This window comes from Monodon monoceros, unplaced genomic scaffold (assembly GCF_005190385.1).
Source record: "Monodon monoceros isolate NGI ecotype Baffin Bay Population unplaced genomic scaffold, NGI_Narwhal_1 Super_Scaffold_21, whole genome shotgun sequence".
Taxonomy (NCBI): domain Eukaryota; kingdom Metazoa; phylum Chordata; class Mammalia; order Artiodactyla; family Monodontidae; genus Monodon; species Monodon monoceros.
Genome location: NW_021703778.1, coordinates 83,713,829 through 83,731,890, shown reverse-complemented (window position 1 = coordinate 83,731,890; position 18,062 = coordinate 83,713,829). Strand labels below are relative to the sequence as shown.

Here is an 18,062-nt window from a genome sequence, read left to right as displayed (position 1 = left end):
TTCTCCATAGTGGCTGCATCAATTTACATTCCCGCCAACAGTACAAGGGGGTTCCCTTTTATCCACACCCTCTCCAAAATTTATTGTTTGTAGATTTTTTGATGATGGCCATTCTGACCACTGTGAGGTGATACCACATTGTAGTTTTGATTTGCATTTCTCTAATGATTAATGATGTTGAGCTTCCTTTCATGTGTTTGTCAGCAATCTGTATATGTTCTTTGGAGAAATATCTATTTAGGTCTCCTGCCCATTTTTGGATTGGATTGCTTGTATTTTGACATTGAGCTGCATGAGCTGCTTGTAAATTTTGGAGATTGATCCTTTGTCGGTTGCTTCATTTGCAAATATTTTCTCCCATTCTGAGGGCTGTCTTTTCATCCTGTTTACGGATTCCTTGGCTGTGCCAAAGTGTTTAACTTTCATTAGGTCCCATTTGTTTATTTTTGTTTTATTTCCATTTCTCTAGGAGGTGGGTCAAAAAGAACCTTGCTGTGATTTATGTCATAGAGTGTTCTGCCTATGTTTTCCTCTAAGAGTTTTATAGCGTCTGGCCTTACATTTAGGTCTTTAATCCATTTTGAGTTTATTTTTGTATATGGTATCACAAAAATATGTGATGTATCGCATTGGTGATACATAAATATGGTGTATCACATTGACTGATTTCCATATATTGAACAATCCTTGCATTCCTGGGATAAACCCCACTTGATCATGGTGTATGATCCTTTTAACGTGCTGTTGGATTCTGTTTGCTAGTATTTTGTTGAGGATTTTTGCATCTATGTTCATCAGTGACATTGGCCTGTAGTTTTCTTTCTTTGTAACATCCTTGTCTGCTTTTGGTATCAGCATGATGGTGGCTTCGTAGAATGAGTTTGAGAGTGTTCCTCCCTCTGCTATATTTTGGAAGAGTTTGAGGACAGGTGTTAGCTCTTCTCTAAATGTTTGATAGAATTCGCCTCTGAAGTCATCTGGTCCTGGCCTTTTGTTTGTTGGAAGATTTTTAACCAAAGTCTCAATTTCAGTGCTTGTGATTGGTCTGTTTATATATTCTATTTCTTCCTGGTTTAGTCTCAGAAGGTTGTGCTTTTCTAAGAAAGTGTCCATTTCTTCCAGGTTGTCCATTTTATTGGCATAGAGTTGCTTGTAGGAATCTCTCATGATCTTTCATATTTCTGCAGTGTCAGTTGTTACTTCTCCTTTTTCATTTCTAATTCTACTGATTTGAGTCTTCTCCCTTTTTTGCTTGATGAGTCTGGCTAATGGTTTATCAATTTTGTTTATCTTCTCAAAGGACCAGCTTTTAGTTTTATTGATCTTTGCTGTTTTCTTTGTTTCTATTTCATTTATTTGTGCTCTGACCTTTATGATTTCTTTCCTTCTGCTAACTTTGGGTTCTTTTGTTCTCATTTCTCTAATAGCTTTAGGCGTAGGCTTAGGTTGTTTATTTGAGATGTTTCTTGTTTCTTGAGGTAGGATTGTATTGCTATAAACATCCCTCTTAGAACTGCTTTTGCTGCATCCCATAGGTTTTGGGTTGTCGTGTTTTCATTGTCATTTGTTTCTAGATATTTTTTGATTTCCTCTTTGATTTCTTCAGTGATCCCTTGGTTATTTAGTAGTGTATTGTTTAGCCTCCATGTGTTTGTATTTTTTACAGATTTTTTCCTGTAATTGATATCTAGTCCCATAGCACTGTGGTTGGAAAACATACTTGATATGATTTCAATTTTCTTAAATTTACGAAGGCTTGATTTGTGACCTACAATGTGATCTATCGTGGAAAATGTTCCCTGTACACTTGACATGAAAGTGTATTCTGCTGTTTTTGAATGGAATGTCCTATAAATATCAACTAAGTCCATCTTGTTTAATGTATCATTTAAAGCTTGTGTTTCCTTATTTATTTTCATTTTGGATGATCTGTCCATTGGTGAAAGTGGGGTGTTAAAGTCCCCTACTATGATTGTGTTACTGTCGATTTCCCCTCTTATGGCTGTTAGCATTTGCCTAACGTATTGAGGTGCTCCTATGTTGGGTGCATAAACATTTACAACTGTTATATCTTCTTTTTGGATTGCTCCCTTGATCATTATGTAGTGTCCTTCTTTATCTCTCATAATAGTCTTTATTTTAAAGGCTATTTTGTCTGATATGAGAATTGCTACTCCAGCTTTCTTTTGATTTCCATTTGCATGGAACATCTTTTTCCATGCCCTCACTTTCAGTCTGTATGTGTCTCTGGTTCTGAAGTGGGTCTCTTGTAGACAGCATATATATGGGTCTTGTTTTTGTATCCATTCAGCCAGTCTATGTCTTTTGGTTGGAGCATTTAATTCATTTACATTTAAGGTTGTTATCGCTATGTATGTTCCTATTACCATTTTCTTAATTGTTTTGGGTTTGTTACTGTAGGTCTTTTCCTTCTCTTGCGTTCCCTGCCTAGAGAAGTTCCTTTAGCATTTGTTGTAATGCTGGTTTGGCGTTGCTGAATTCTCTTGGCTTTTGCTTGTCTGTAAAGGTTTTAATTTCTCCATCAAATCTGAATGAGATCCTTGCTGGGTAGAGTAATCTTGGTTGCAGGTTTTTCTCCTTCATCACTTTCAGTATGTCCTGCCACTCCCTTCTGGCTTGCAGAGTTTCTGCTGAAAGATCAGCTGTTAACCTTATGAGGATTCCCTTGTATATTATTTGTTGTTTTTCCCTTGCTGCTTTTAATATTTTTTTTGTATTTAATTTTTGATAGTTTGATTAATATGTGTCTTGGCGTGTTTCTCCTTGGATTTATCCTGTATGGAACTCTCTGCACTTCCTGGAGTTGGTTGACTATTTCCTTTCCCATATTAGGGAAGTTTTCAACTATAATCTCTTCAAATATTTCCTCAGTCCATTTCTTTTTCTCCTCTTCTTCTGGGACCCCTATAATTCAAATCTTCATGCGTTTAATGTTGTCCCAGAGGTCTCTGAGACTGTCCTCAGTTCTTTTCATTCTTTTTTCTGCTCTGCAGTAGTTATTTCCACTATTTTATCTTCCAGTTCACTTATCCGTTCTTTTGCCTCAGTTATTCTGCTATTGATTCCTTCTAGAGAATTTTAAATTTCATTTACTGTGTTGTTCATCATTGTTTGTTTGCTCTTTAGTTCTTCTAGGTCCTTGTTTAACATTTCCTGTATTTTCCCCATTCTATTTAGAAGATTTAGGATCATTTTTACTATCATTACTCTGAATTCTTTTTCAGGTAGACTGCCTATTTCCTCTTCATTTGTTAGGTCTGGTGGGTTTTTACCTTGCTCCCTCATCTGTTGTGTATTTCTCTGTCTTCTCATTTTGCTTCACTTACTGTGTTTGGGGTCTCCTTTTCGCAGGCTGCAGCTTCGTAGGTCCTGTGGTTTTTGGTGTCTGCCCCCAGTGGTTAAGATTGGTTCAGTGGGTTGTGAAGGCTTCCTGGTGGAGGGGGCTGGTGCCTGTGTTCTGGTGGATGATGCTGGATCTTGTCTTTCTGATGGGCAGGACCACGTCCAGTGATGTGTTTTGGGGTGTCTGTGACCTTATTATGATTTTAGGCAGCCTATCTGCTAATGGGTAGGGTTGTGTTCCTGTTTTGCTAGTTTTTTGGCATAGGGTGTCCAGCACTGTAGCTTGCTGGTCGTTGAGTGGAGCTGGGTCTTAGCATTGAGATGGAGATCTCTGGGAGAGCTTTCTCTGTTTGATATAACATGGAGCCTGTAGATCTCTGGTGGACAAATGTCCTGAACTCAGCTATCCCACCTCAGAAGCACAGGCCTGACACCTGGCCAGAGCACTAAGAACCTGTCAGCCAGATTGCTCAGCAGAAAAGGGAGAAAAAAATGAAAGAAAGAAAAATCATAAAAAATAAAACAAAGTTATTAAAATAAAAAAAATTATTAAAAATAAAAATGGTAAAATCAAAGCTATACAGACAAAATCATACAAAGAAGCATATACATACACACTCACAAAAAAAGGAAAAGGAAAATAGTACATATACCTATATATAAAAAAAAGGAAGAGAGCAACCAAATCAATAAACAAATCTACCAATGATAATAAACTCTAAATACTAAACTAAGATAAACATAAAACCAGAAAAAAATTAGATGCAGAAAGCAAACCCCAAGTCTACAGTTGCTCCCGAAGTCCACTGCCTCAGTTTTGGGATGATTCGTTGTCTATTCAGGTATTCCAGAGATGCAGGGTACATCAAGTTGATTGTGGAGATTTAATCTGCTGCTCCTGAGGCTGCTGGGAGAAAGTTCCCTTTCTCTCTCCGTTTGCACAGCTCCTGGGGTTCAGCTTCGGATTTGGCCCTGCCTCTGCACATAGGTCGCCTGAGGGCATCTGTTCCTCACTCAGACAGGACGGGGTTAAATTAGCAGCTGGCTCGGGGGCTCTGGCTCACTCAGGCCACGAGGAGGGAGAGGTACGGAATGCAGGGTGAGTCTGTTGTGACAGACGCTGGTGTGACGTTGCAACAGCCTGAGGCATGCTGTGTGTTCTCCCGGAGAAGTTGACCCTGGATTACGGTACCCTAGCGGTGGCGGTCTGCACAGGCTCCCAGGAATGGAAGTATGGATAGTGACCTGTGCTTGCACACAGGCTTCTTGATGGCTCCAGCAGCAGCCCTAGCATTTCATGCCCATCTGTAGTGTCCTTGCTGATAGCCACGGTTCGCGCCTGTCTCTGGAGTTGTTTAGGCAGTGCTCTGAATCCCCTCTCCTCGTGCACCCTGAAACAATGGTCTCTTGCCTCTTAAGCAGTTCCAGACTTTTTCCCAACTCCTTCCCAACTACCTGTCGTGCACTAGCCCCCTTCAGGCTGTGTTCACGCAGCCAACCCCAGTCGCCTCCCTGCAATCTGACCTCCACAGCCCAAGCCTCAGCTCCCAGCCCCCACCCACCCCGGTGGGTGAGCAGACAAGCCTCTCAGGCTGGTGAATGCTGGTTGGCACTGATTCTCTGTGTGGGAATCTCTCCACTTTTCCCTCTGCACCCCTATTGCTGCACTCTCCTCTGTGACTCCGAAGCTTTCCCCCCTCCACCCTCCATCTCCTCCAGCGTAGGGGCTTCTTAGTGTGTCAGCAGCAATATAATTTATAGCAGCTTTATAGTGGCTGAGGGTAACTGATACACTTGCTTCACAGTAGCCTAATCTATACGCTAATGGATACATCATTATAAAATGTTATGGCATACAGTTTTAGTCATATTCATAATACAGAATCAGAAACATTGTTACATTTTTTAAAAAACCACTCACCTTGATGATAGGCTGATACACAGTTTCACCAATCAGAAGAGAGAGGCATCACTCACCCTATGCTTTTGTAAGGACAGACTAGTATCTACATATATTTTATGCATTCATGACATACCCAAATTTTTCTTAAATTTTTTTGATATTTCTAGGCTGTGTAGTTCATCTGTGAGTCTTTTCAAATTGGCTCAAAAATCTCCAAAAATTTTCCAATGTATTTATTAAAAACAACCTGCTTATAAGTGGACCCACATAGTTCAAAACCGTGCTTTTCAGGGGTGAACTCTATATTGTAAACCCATGAGACAGTGTTATAAGTTTTGCTTAAAACTATCATGTATTTTAAACAAATTAGGAGAAAAATTATTTTATATTGACCAGTTCTGATGTTTTTCCCTGCTTTCCTTCCTTCCTTTCTGAGCAACTAGGTTTCCATCTGCTCTTATTTCCCTACAGCCCACAGAACTTCTTTTAGCATTTCTTTAGTGCAGTTATGATCACAAGTTCTCTGAATTTCCTTAGCTTTCTTTCATCTGAAATGTCTTTATTTACCTTCATTTATTGAAGAATATTTTTGTCGATATAGAATTTGGGGATGACAGGTTGTTTTTTTCCTTGCATTTCTTTAAAGATGTTGGTTAACTGTCTTCCGTCCTCATTGTTTCTGAGATTTTAGTGGTCATTCAAATCATTGTTCCCCTGTATGTAATGTATTGTTTTTCTCTGGCTGCTTTCAGGATTTTCTCTTTCTCCTTAGTTTTCAGCTGTTTGTGCTCTGACTTGGGGTTTGCTGAGCTTTTTTAAAATGTAAATTTATAGTTTACACAAAATTAGGGGTATTTTGGCCACTATTTCTTAAAATGTTTCTTGGTGTCCCATTTACTTTTTCTTCTCTCTTCTAGGCCTGCAAATATACATATGTTAACCTTTTGATATTGTACCACAAATCCTTGAGGTCCTATTTCTTTTTTTTAAGTGTTTTTTGCTCACTGTAATTCAGATTAGATATTCATTGATCTGCCTTCAAGTTCAGTGGCTCTTTCCTCTGGCATCTCCTTCTGATGTTAAGCTCATCAAGTAAATTTTATAGTTCACATAATTTTTCAATTAAGAATATATTTTGTTATTTCCACGGTTTATTTCCTTACTGAAATTTTGTATCTTTTCATTCATTGTAAGTATATTTTCCTTTATATCATTGTGTATGGTTATAATAGCTGCTTTAAAATCCTCGTCTGCTATTTCCAACAACTGAATCATATTTGGTATTATCTTTGTTTACTGTCATTTTTCTCAAGAATAGATCATATTTTTGTTTGTTTGTTTCTATTATGTTCAGTAATTTAGGGTTGTATCCTGGACATTTGTGAACATTATCTGGGGAAACTATATTCTGTTATATTCCTCAGAAGAGCCTTACTTTTTATTTGTTTGTTTGTTTTGGTTTAGCAGGTAAGTAACTTAGATGGACTGAAACTGCAGACATTCTATTCTTATTTAAGCTACTTAGAATCTGGCCCATTCATGCAGAATTTGGCATCAGCAGAGATTTTAGCACAATTTTTACACAGAATTTTCAGTTCCCCTCTCTGACTTTCTCATTGCTAGGATTCTTCCCTAACTTTCTAGTGGCTGAGGTTGCCTTAAACTCTGTTCTCTGATTCTTCAGGCCAGAAAGACTATTGGTTTTCTACAGGCATTTTAACTGCTCCATGTGGTGAAATGTAATCTGTCTTGAGGCTAAAAGCTGTAAAAACAAAGAAAACTACCCTTTGCTATTTCCTTCTTCCAAATGTTAATTTGTCACCATAATCTATTTAATTTTGTTCAGGTATTTTTTGTTTGTTTGTTTGTATTATTTTGTCCAGAGTTTACAGTTGCTATCTGTGGGAGGACTCGTCTATTAGGATCTTAGTCAGACATTCTTGAAGTGAATCACCATTGTGAGAGAATATTAAAATTTTAATATATTGTCCATATTGAATGAGAATATAATAGGAAGTTTAAAAAATTATATTAGTGTTGTATCTCAAATGGAAACTTCCAATACAAAAAAAAAGAAACTTTACATTTATATGGCGAGCAGAGGGAAGCAGAAATTCTTTGGAGAATGATAGTGAAAGTTTAGGAGAATAAAGCAGAGCTGAAAACTACAGTCAGATTCAGACTATAAAACAGAAATGTCTCTAAGCCAAAGGACACCTCTGAGCAGGTACTGTACCCATTAGCACTAGCAAAGAGGATGCCAAACAGGCTTACCTGGTCAGTATTTTCATCTCTAGGTATCCCTGTTAACACTGAACCTTCCCTTACCAGTGCAAGCCCCCCTCCCCTCCAGAGTGCTCAGAGCCCATAATACACTTACTGAACTTGATTTCCAATTTCCTCCAAGACAATATTCTTTCCCCAGTTTACCATCTGAATGGACATGTGCAGGCTTTCTATTTCCATGGAAACCACAGGTTTATACGTTCAGTATTGCCATTAGTGATGCCGTTAGTGACCAACAATGTGATCTTGGGTGAGTCATTTCCCCTTTCTGGATCTTGGTTTCTTCACTTGCAAAATGAGGAGCATGAACTAACAGAACTCTAATTTTTTTTATCTGTGAAATTCTACAGAATTGCACAGAAATTCTATAGAACACGAACTGCTTTAAATACATTAAAAATTTTTTTCCTCTAAAATCTGCTATCCTATACCATACTTATGGTATCATGTGCTATATAAAAATCCACTAGAGGGGAGTAAAACATTAGATGAAAGCATACCACAACTCAATTTGGGTATCCTGCATAAATTATATTTGCAACTGTCGCCTAATGTCTATTGTTTCTGATCAATCCCAGTTAATTGCTTTAAAATACAAAGATGTGAGGGAATCACAATTTCCATGTGGAAATCTTCTGCTCTGTGGAATACAGCTCCAAGCCAGGGGCTAGGGATTCTTTGTACTCTTGCTAATGGAACAAGAACAGTTCCTTAGAACTAGGGTACCTATTTTTCTTCTAGTTTTCTTTTTATTTACAACTGAGTTACAGTGGCCAAAAGATATGCTAATCCTTAATTCAGAAGATACTTCATTTGAACAACTAATTCTTAATGAAAGGTTGCAGCAACTCCAGTGTTCCCAACACTTGACTAGTTCAATATTTAAAGAGACCTCAGAACCTTATCTGTGTTCCTAGTTCTTTGCACTCCAAATGCTGAAGGAAAGATTCCTTAGCTGGGATGTCCCCACACATTAAGATGATTAGAGACCCCTGACCTATTGGTTTTAATATTTTTACTTTCAAGAACTATAATTTTAATATAATTAGCTCATCTTCTTTCAGAGTAGTTTTAGGAGACCTGGGCCTCTCGTTCTTATTATCAGGGAACCAGTTTCAATGGACAGGAAGGACAGAGGCAGGAGAAAGAAGTACCTTAGTGGGGGGCTCCACTGGAGACTCAGCTCAGAGGACCAGGTATTAGAAGAATTCAGTCACACCGTGTTCTCTATTTCTTCAGGGCTTCATAATTTTTTTAGTTTCCTAGTAGTTAGAGAATGATAAAGTAGAGAAAGCATTAACTTTGGAGTCAGACAAACCCTAGAAAGATGAAGTGACTTCTAACTGTGTGATGTGGAGCTATTTATGTAATCTTTCCAGAGTCACAAAATATGAAGCAAGACTCTTCAGTTACAAGGGATAGAAATCCAACTCAAATTATGTTGTGTACAATGTCACCAGGTCTGCCTCTCTCTGTCTGTCATTTTATTCTAGAGTCCCTGTACTATATTCGAACAGTGTACCGTTTCCTTCATTTGGCTAATGGAGGAGGATCTCAAAGCTGACTTCATTCCAGAAAGACAGTGTCTCTTTCTTTCAACAACCAGAATAATAAAATGCTAGAGGGAGAATGACTGCCCAAGCTTGAGTCTTATGAAGAGCCCCATCCAGGCCTAAGTCATGTGCCTACATTTATGGCCAAGGAGAGAAGATTAGTGATTAAGGTTGCCAGTTAAAATACAGGATGCCCCACTAAATACAAATTTCTGGTGAACAAGTAATTTTTTAGTGTGAGTCCCATGCAGTATTGGGGACATACCTATACTAAACAAGTATTTGTTACCAGAAATTCAAATTTAAATTCTAATTGTCCCCATGCACTAATTGGGGCATTCTTATCTGACCTGCATGTGAGCAAATGTAGGAAGTCCAGAAACTCGCACATATGTCAGATAAGTTTCTGTACGATGTTCTGATGCCTACAGTTTGTACCACATCCACAGAACACTGCAGACATCCCTGGAATCACCACCTCTGCCAGCAACTTACTATCTCCTTTGCTTTACATATTGTTAGAGGGAGTAGTTAGGTAATGCTATCTTGTACTGTCGATTTTTTTAAAGATTTTCATGAACCAGCTTTCGGTGATTAAATACAACTGCACTGTCATCCAAAGGCCTCAGGCATTAGCCCACAGACTAATCTGAGAGGCAAACACCAAGCCATATTCAGAATTTCTCTCTCATTATGAGAACTCCCTCTTCCATCGGGATAAGTTATCTCCTCAGAGGTACTTAGGTCCCTCTTGCAAACAGCTTTCAGGAAAGCCACTAATCATCCAGAGAGAGCTCAGACCCAAATTAGTATACCATATGACTCAAATCTTCTAGATTCAAAGCATAGTCTTAGTATTCCAAAGTTTATGATCTAAATAACTCAATGATAATGCATAAGTTAAGAAAATTATAACAAAATTTTAATGAGCCATGTCAGTTAAATATTAAATGAAAAATAAGTTGAATTGATAAATTAGTAAATGATGGTAAAAGTACTGACCATTTCATATGCTTTAAAAAACAGAGTAGTGTAACAGGAAACATATAATAATCAAAATAGGATGATTTGAGAATGGCTTATTTACAAAGATGTAAATGCAGGGTAACCATAAGAGTTAATGAAGGAACCCTAGGGCTAGTAACAACTGGATTGATGCTACCCCCAAGCTCTATGAGATGAGAGGAGGGAGAGATTACTCTGACCCAGAGAGAGTGAGTCATGGAAAGCAGTGCTACTCAAAGTGTGGCCTGTGAACGGGTTCCAGTTTGCAAAATTAGTGGTCTACAACGAGATGAGAGCATAAATATTGAGAGAATGTAGTTAAAAACTTTTATAACAATTTAACATCGCTGAGACAACCAAGCCTGTAATATCTTACTATAAGAGAAAAACAAGATCAGTCCATGATGAAATAAAAATGGAAACAACCAAACCGGGTCCTTCACCATGTACGGCTTGAGAAGCGCTGGTGTAGAGAAGGATGCCTTGAGGTAAGCATTCCATTTAGTTAAGGGACACAAGCATCCTGAGATAATCCAAGGGCTGGAGCCAGGGAATTAAACACTTGGACTTCATTCTTCTTTCCTCCTATCTCCTGCCAGCACCACCATTGGCCAAACCCAACTGGAAGCTAGACAGGGTAAAGAATGTCCTACTTTTGTCTATGCCATTCCTTTAGGACACTACAAAAGCAGCAGTAAAGCAAAAATAAAGCTGCAAGTTCTTCTAGGATGTGTCTGGCTTGGTGAGGACTGGGACATTTATCTAGCAACTGCCCAGCATGTTAACTATTTGTGAGGATTTCATAGTGTTTCAATTTGTTTGGGTTAAACTGTGTGACCCAGAATTCCCTTTCTCATATGTTTCTGGATACAGTGGGCTATAAAAGATATTCTCTTGCAAGATGGAAGGAAAAGTGGCAGACATTTTGTTGCGTTCACATACCTTCTTCCAGTTACTCAATCAAAAACTCATTTAGGTGCTGCTATAAAGGGAGTTTGCAGATTTAAGTGGTTTTAAGTCACACAAAATCATATGATTTTAAATTAGGGAGATTATACTGGGTGGGCCTGATTTAACAGGTTGGAAGGTCTTATAAGAAAGAGAGACCCTGCCTATGGACAATGGCTAAAGCTGCATTCTTCCCTTCTTTACTACCCATCCTATAGATTTTGGACCAGCTTATCCAGCTATCACAATTGCATAAGCAAATTCCTTGTATAAATCCCTTAATATCTATCTATCTATCTATCTATCTATCTATTATCTATCTACCTACCTACCTATCTACCTACCTTCCTCTCTATCCCTCCTACTGGTTATGCCTCTCTGGTTGAACCCTGGCAGATAATACTACTTCTTACAGTTGAGCAGGCAGGGAAGGCAGTGGAAGGCAGTCCTGATTCCAGCCCCTGAAGCCCCTTCTTCACACCCCCTCTTCAGACCCAGCCTGCTGTGACCCTTAATGTCCTTCTCATGACCTCCAATATCACAGGCAGCTCCTGCCTTCCAAATAAAGAGGGAAGACCTCAAAAACAATGAAGGAGCAATCTTGAGAACGAAAAACGGAGCTGGAGGAAACAGGCTCCCTGACTTCAGACTATACTACAAAGCTACAGTAATCAAGACAGTATGGTACTGGCACAAAAACAGAAAGATAGATCAATGGAACAGGATAGAAAGCCCAGAGATAAACCCACGCACATATGGTCACCTTATCTTTGATAAAGGTGGCAGGAATGTACAGTGGAGAAAGGACAGCCTCTTCAATAAGTGGTGCTGGGAAAACTGGACAGGTACATGTAAAAGCATGAGATTAGATCACTCCCTAACACCATACACAAAAATAAGCTCAAAGTGGATTAAAGACCTAAATGTAAGGCCAGACACTATAAAACTCTTAGAGGCAAACATAGGCAGAACACTCTATGACATAAGTCACAGCAAGATTCTTTTTGACCCACCTCCTAGAGAAATGGAAATAAAAACAAAAATAAACAAATGGCACCTAATGAAACTGAAAAGCTTTTGCACAGCAAAGGAAACCATAAACAGGACCAAAAGACAACTCTCAGAATGGGAGAAAATATTTGCAAATGAAGCAACTGACAAAGGATTAATCTCCAAAATTTACAAGCAGCTCACGCAGCTCAATAACAAAAAAACAAACAACCCAATCCAAAAATGGGCAGAAGACCTAAATAGACATTTCTCCAAGGAATATATACAGACTGCCAACAAACACATGAAAGAATGCTCAACATCATTAATCATTAGAGAAATGCAAATCAAAACTACAATGAGATATCATCTCACACCAGTCATAATGGTCATCACCAAAAAGTCTAGAAACAATAAATGCTGGAGAGGGTGTGGAGAAAAGGGAACACTCTTGCACTGCTGGTGGGAATGTGAATTGGTACAGCCACTATGGAGAACAGTATGGAGGTTCCTTAAAAAACTACAAATAGAACTACCATATGACCCAGCAATCCCACTACTGGGCATGTACCCTGAGAAAACCATAATTCATAAAGAGTCATGTACCAAAATGTTCATTGCAGCTCTATTTACAATAGCCCGGAGATGGAAACAACCTAAGCGTCCATCATCGGATGAATGGATAAAGAAGATGTGGCACATATATACAATGGAATATTACTCAGCCATAAAAAGAAACGCAATTGAGCTATTTGTAATGAGGTGGATGGACCTAGAGTCTGTCATACAGAGTGAAGTAAGTCAGAAAGAAAGACAAATACCATATGCTAACACATATATATGGAATTTAAGAAAAAAAAATGTCATGAAGAACCTAGGGGTTAAGACAGGAATAAAGACACAGACCTACTAGAGAACGGACTTGAGGATATGGGGAGGGGGAAGGGTAAGCTGTGACAAAGCGCGAGAGAGGCATGGACATATATACACTACCAAACGTAAGGTAGATAGCTAGTGGGAAGCAGCCGCATAGCGCAGGGAGATCAGCTCCGTGCTTTGTGACCGCCTAGAGGGGTGGGATAGGGAGGGTGGGAGGGAGGGAGACGCAAGAGGGAAGAGATATGGGAACATATGTATAACTGATTCACTTTGTTATAAAGCAGAAACTAACACACCATTGTAAAGCAATTATACTCCAATAAAGATGTAAAAAAAAAAAAGAAGGAAAAAAATAATAATAAATAAATAAATAAATAAAAAAGGAATGAAGGGCACTAGTCAAGGGATCCAGAAGAATGGCCTGGTGGAAGAGATGGGGCTAGTAAAGGGTGGATGAAAAGAACTGAGTGATCTGTGGAAGAGGGGTGGGCAAGCAGGATGGATGGTGGAAAAGGCACAGAGAGGAAGGTCTGGAGGAAGGGACAGAGTAGGACAGTAGGAGGAAGAGAAGGCTAGCAGGGGACACCTATGTTTAGCTTTGTCCTCCTTTGCCAGGTGGCTTCCATCCAACCTTGGGGTAAGGATGGCTGTCCCCACTGGAAAGTCACCCTACACTCCAGTCATAAATTATCTGTGAAGAACCACCCCATACTTATGTGACTGATTTTTTAATCCACTTTTCACTATTTTCCAGTTTTCATTATTTTTGAACATTAAAAAAACATGACAATTTGTTGTTCATGCACTTGCTTTAAATTTTTTGATATAAAAGGAAGGTACAAGACAGTGAATATAATATGCTACCACTTATGTAAAATAAGGGCTATATATGCACATACACCTGAGTACATAGACTGCAGAGTAACAGATTCTGCTTCAAGGTGAACTAGGGAACTGGGGTCAGAGCTGGAAAGGAGGCTTTTCACTATACATCTTGTAGCATTCAACCTACCATTTGTGCATATTAGTATTTTTAATACAATATGAACTCGCTTATGAACAAATTCTCACCATATATATTGATCATTCTATCTACTACAACTGCAACACATCTGTGGATACAGGTAAAATACACAGAGCAGACAGGTACTGCAATCCTTATCTCTTTCCTAAGCCTCTCCAAAGCTTAACCTGTTATGACAGCGACGCGCTACTCCCCGTAGAGGTATTTCCGTTTATGATTCTATTCCTCCTCAGCAAACACAGGACTTGTGCCAGTTAACTTAATGAGCTGCAGCGATTGTGCTCACCATTGGCACAACCATCCATCCCACGTGTTTTGTTGGAAAAGGAAAAACTCCAATAACATATAGAGCCAAGTTTTCTGGACTAGCTTTAGTGAGCACTCCAGAACAAAGGGAACACATTTTGTAGCCATTTAAATAGAAACCAGACATCTCTGCTTAGGATGTGCATCTCAATCAAGAAAACAAAGCTGCACCCACGGCAGAGAAGGCAATACATATGAGAGACATCAGGGAGGGACTCTCTCTTTCTCTGGTTTTTCTCCAGTAGAAATGTACGTTATGGGTTTGGGCTTAAATGATTATCTATGGTCTCTAGAATCATGGCAGCACAGGGGAATGAGAGCACATCAAGTTATTTTCTATTTTAAAAAACCCACAGAGAAGCTTTGTGTGATTACGAAGTAATGGATCCGAAAGAGAGTGAGATTTGCCAGCTGGAAGCATTGGGAAAGGGCTCTTGGTGTAAAGCAACTACGTGTCTTGAGAAAATGACTAGTACGTGTTGCAGGCTCAATGGAATTTGCTTAATAAGTTGCACATTTGTCATTGTAGGTCAGTTCTTTGGGTGCCAGGAGACATAACTTCTTCATTATATAATCAAATATTTGTCCTTGCTGGAAAATGAGCACAAAAGAATGAAGAATGTTAGCCACTCTGCTGTTTCCAAAACCCTTCTCTGGCCAAGGGGTTGTTCTGAATTGAGCCTTCATCACGTGGAACATTTTGAAAGCTAAGTCTGGCGCTAGGCTTTGGCCCCTCTGCCACTCATCTCTGCACCTTCTCTGGGAGTCTGACTCTAAGCAGGCTTACGGGAAGGAGGAAGAGAGCAGCTGTTTGCCCACGGTCTTACGCAGAGGTGGGAAGTCAGAGGATTCCAAACTTTTCAACTTGCAAGTTTCTATTTGGCCATAGATTTTGTCAGTTACAGCAACATGTTAATTACTCTGAGGAGCTTAGAGACCAAACATATTCATTTTTCTGAGATCTTTTTTTCATCTTATGGTGCCCATACCCACATGTGTTTGGTTCTATAATCCTTGAAGACTTTTTCCAAGAACAATAGAACTTTTCATTTCTCCTAAGGAAGCCTCTTGGGTTAATCTTACATGTTTTGATTTTGAGCAAGCTCGGAATTTCTACTGGTGTTCATTTTTTGCTTCAGAGTGGGCAAATATATGTAAATAATTCGATTTGCTCCACGGAAAAGACCTTTAAACGTAAACTTCCTACCACATTTATTCAGGAGGCAACTGGAAGATGACAATTTGCTTTCAGTAGGTGAGATATCTACAAAGTGGCTCTCACCACTGATCTAGAAGTTGCACATTTGTCATTGTAGGTCAGTTCTCCTTTCCAGTATGGAAAGGGCACGATCTAAGCAGAAACATTTTCCAGAAGCCCTCTAGCCCTTCCCTTATATCACAGTGTCCAGAACTGAATCGTAGGTCCACCCCTAAACCAATCAGAGAAAACAGGAATTGGGACCACTATGATTAGCTTACACCAAACAGGAGTCGACTCTAGAACTGAGACTAAGTCATAAGGACTTAGTCTCAGTTATCATATTAAGCTTCCTTGCTGCTAACAAGGAAGAGGTAGGTAGTAATGTTGGCTTGGCCTTACAATCAAGTGTCAGCTAACATACCCATTTTCAGATGTGATATCTAAGTTCAATGATCAGTGATAGAATAAAGATTCGAACCATTTTTGATTCCAAAGTCTGATCCTAATCACTACCTCAGTCTCCTAACCTGAGAAGAGTCTGTTGGACTAACTGGATTTGAGCTATTCAGTGCAGACCTAATCTGGTTTTAAGAAAGCACTTTTAGGACACTGCAGCAACTCCTAACCGTTTTTAGTATGGAGGCCTCTAATTTATGATACTAACTTCTACATATATTCAGGGAGAAGAAGGAGTATCAATGTTAGAGATATATGGTTTGGGTTTATAGACAATGCTTGGTAAGCATATGGGCTCATAGCCACCTTGCTGTAACTCTGTGGCCACTCTGGATGCCTGCTCAGCCACAGGACGAGAGTCCTTGCATAAGTCCCTTCATGTCTTTCAATCTCCCTTCTCATCTGTAAAATGAGGATGATAAAACCTACTTGGAAAGGCTGTTGGAAGGACTGTGACAAAATTGAAGCATGGAGGTTAATATGGTAACTGGTCCATTATAGGTAACCCCAAAGCATATGCTATTACTTTGTGTTTATACGTGAGCCAAGGCTTAAGAAACCCAGCAGGTAAGAATTTTGAAAAACTTTAGCCAGTTAAAATAGAAGTTTGAAATCATTCATGGGAAGGTTATAAAACTAATATGTGAATACTTCAGCATCCAAGAATCAAAGTAACTGTTTAATGAATAATCAAAGTCTTGGAGACTTTGCAGAGTAGATTGTGAAACTGTACCACATTTAAAACAAAATCTCTGGAAAGACTCACCAGCAGCCAATGAACCCCATTAACATCTTTAGGGCCATTGTGTTAATGCACGAACTAGGTTCACCCTATGTTCTTATATTTACAAGTGAACTGAATTTCTAGGGTTCATAAGGTAAGAGAAGTATAGGAAGCAGAATCTGGTCCAGTACATAATGTACGCAACATGATTAATAAAATTGCAAAATCAAATTTGTTGTGAGCAAACAAAATCTTTCAGGCAAGAGCTATGTCTGAATCAAAACAAAACAATTTTTAAAACCACTGTTTTTGTTAGTTCTATTCAACTTACTCATTAGATAACATTTTCAAGAGCACAAGATTTAATTTGATCACAAAGTTTCCATATTATTCCTGAACTTTATGGAAGAAGCCATTCCATTTATGTTACTTTTAAAAATAAAGAAGTTTCTCTTCAATGCCATTCACCATTTTGATTTCTAATTAATTTCCTGTTCTGGTCCTTAAGGAAAAATGTTGTTATAATAATATCAAGAAGTTTTCAAATGGCATATTTACTGCTAAGAAATTTCTAAATGTCTTTTAATTTTTCTTTTTAGATGAATCACTACTGGTTGAATTTTAAAATTACAAAAGATGATTCATTGTATTATGGGTTTTCCAGTTGTGTTGGTAATTCAGAGTTGCAACATGACCTCTATGTAATGTCCTAGTCCATAAATCTGCACTAAAGACCTTCTTTTATTCTATGTCCTACCAAGAAAGCAAGTTAAATTTTACATGTGGAGAAGCCTGCTGAACTCATTTTCTTTCATGGGAGCATGGGGGGAAAAGTGGAAGGAGAGGAAAGAGGAAAGAACTCCCCTTTAAAATGAATTCCAACTCACCCGTAAACCAAGCCAAATAAAGACAGTATAGGGATTAAGACCATGGGCCCTGGAGTAAATCATAAAAGGGGAAAAAAAGGCTAGATAAAATTGGTTCCTTAGTTGTGGCAAATACATCATGCTGGATGTTGTTAACAATAGGGGGATCTGGGTGAGAGGTATATGGAGACTCTGTACTACCGTTACAACCTTTTTGTAAATCTAAAACTATTTTAAGTGAAAAGTTTATTATAAAGAAAAAAAAAAACTGGCTGTGACTTCTAGTTCTACAGTGTGTTAGCTGTGTTAACCTTGAGCAAATTATTTAACCTCTCTAAGTCTCAATTTCATTTACCCAAAAAGTAATACACAACAGTGAAAAGCTGAAAGCCTTCCCACTAAATTCAGGAACAAGACAAGGATGCCCACTCTCACTGCTTCTATTTAACATAGTATTGAAAGTCCTAGTGACAGAAATCAGACAAGAAAAAGAAATGAGGTATCCAAATTTCATAAGCTATAACAGCATAGCTTTTTTTTTTTTTTTGCGGTATGCGG

General features: G+C 38.7%; 1 protein-coding gene across 1 annotated transcript in view; it reads right to left on the bottom strand.

Moving 5' to 3' along the window:
- The window catches only part of CEP152 (centrosomal protein 152), a 163,543-nt gene that overhangs the window by 28,741 nt on the left and 116,740 nt on the right, over positions 1-18,062 (bottom strand). Inside the window, exon 25 of the transcript XR_003796092.1 lies at positions 8,707-8,814. The gene's annotated coding sequence lies outside the window, so the exon portion shown is untranslated. The remainder of the gene's footprint in view (positions 1-8,706; positions 8,815-18,062) is intronic.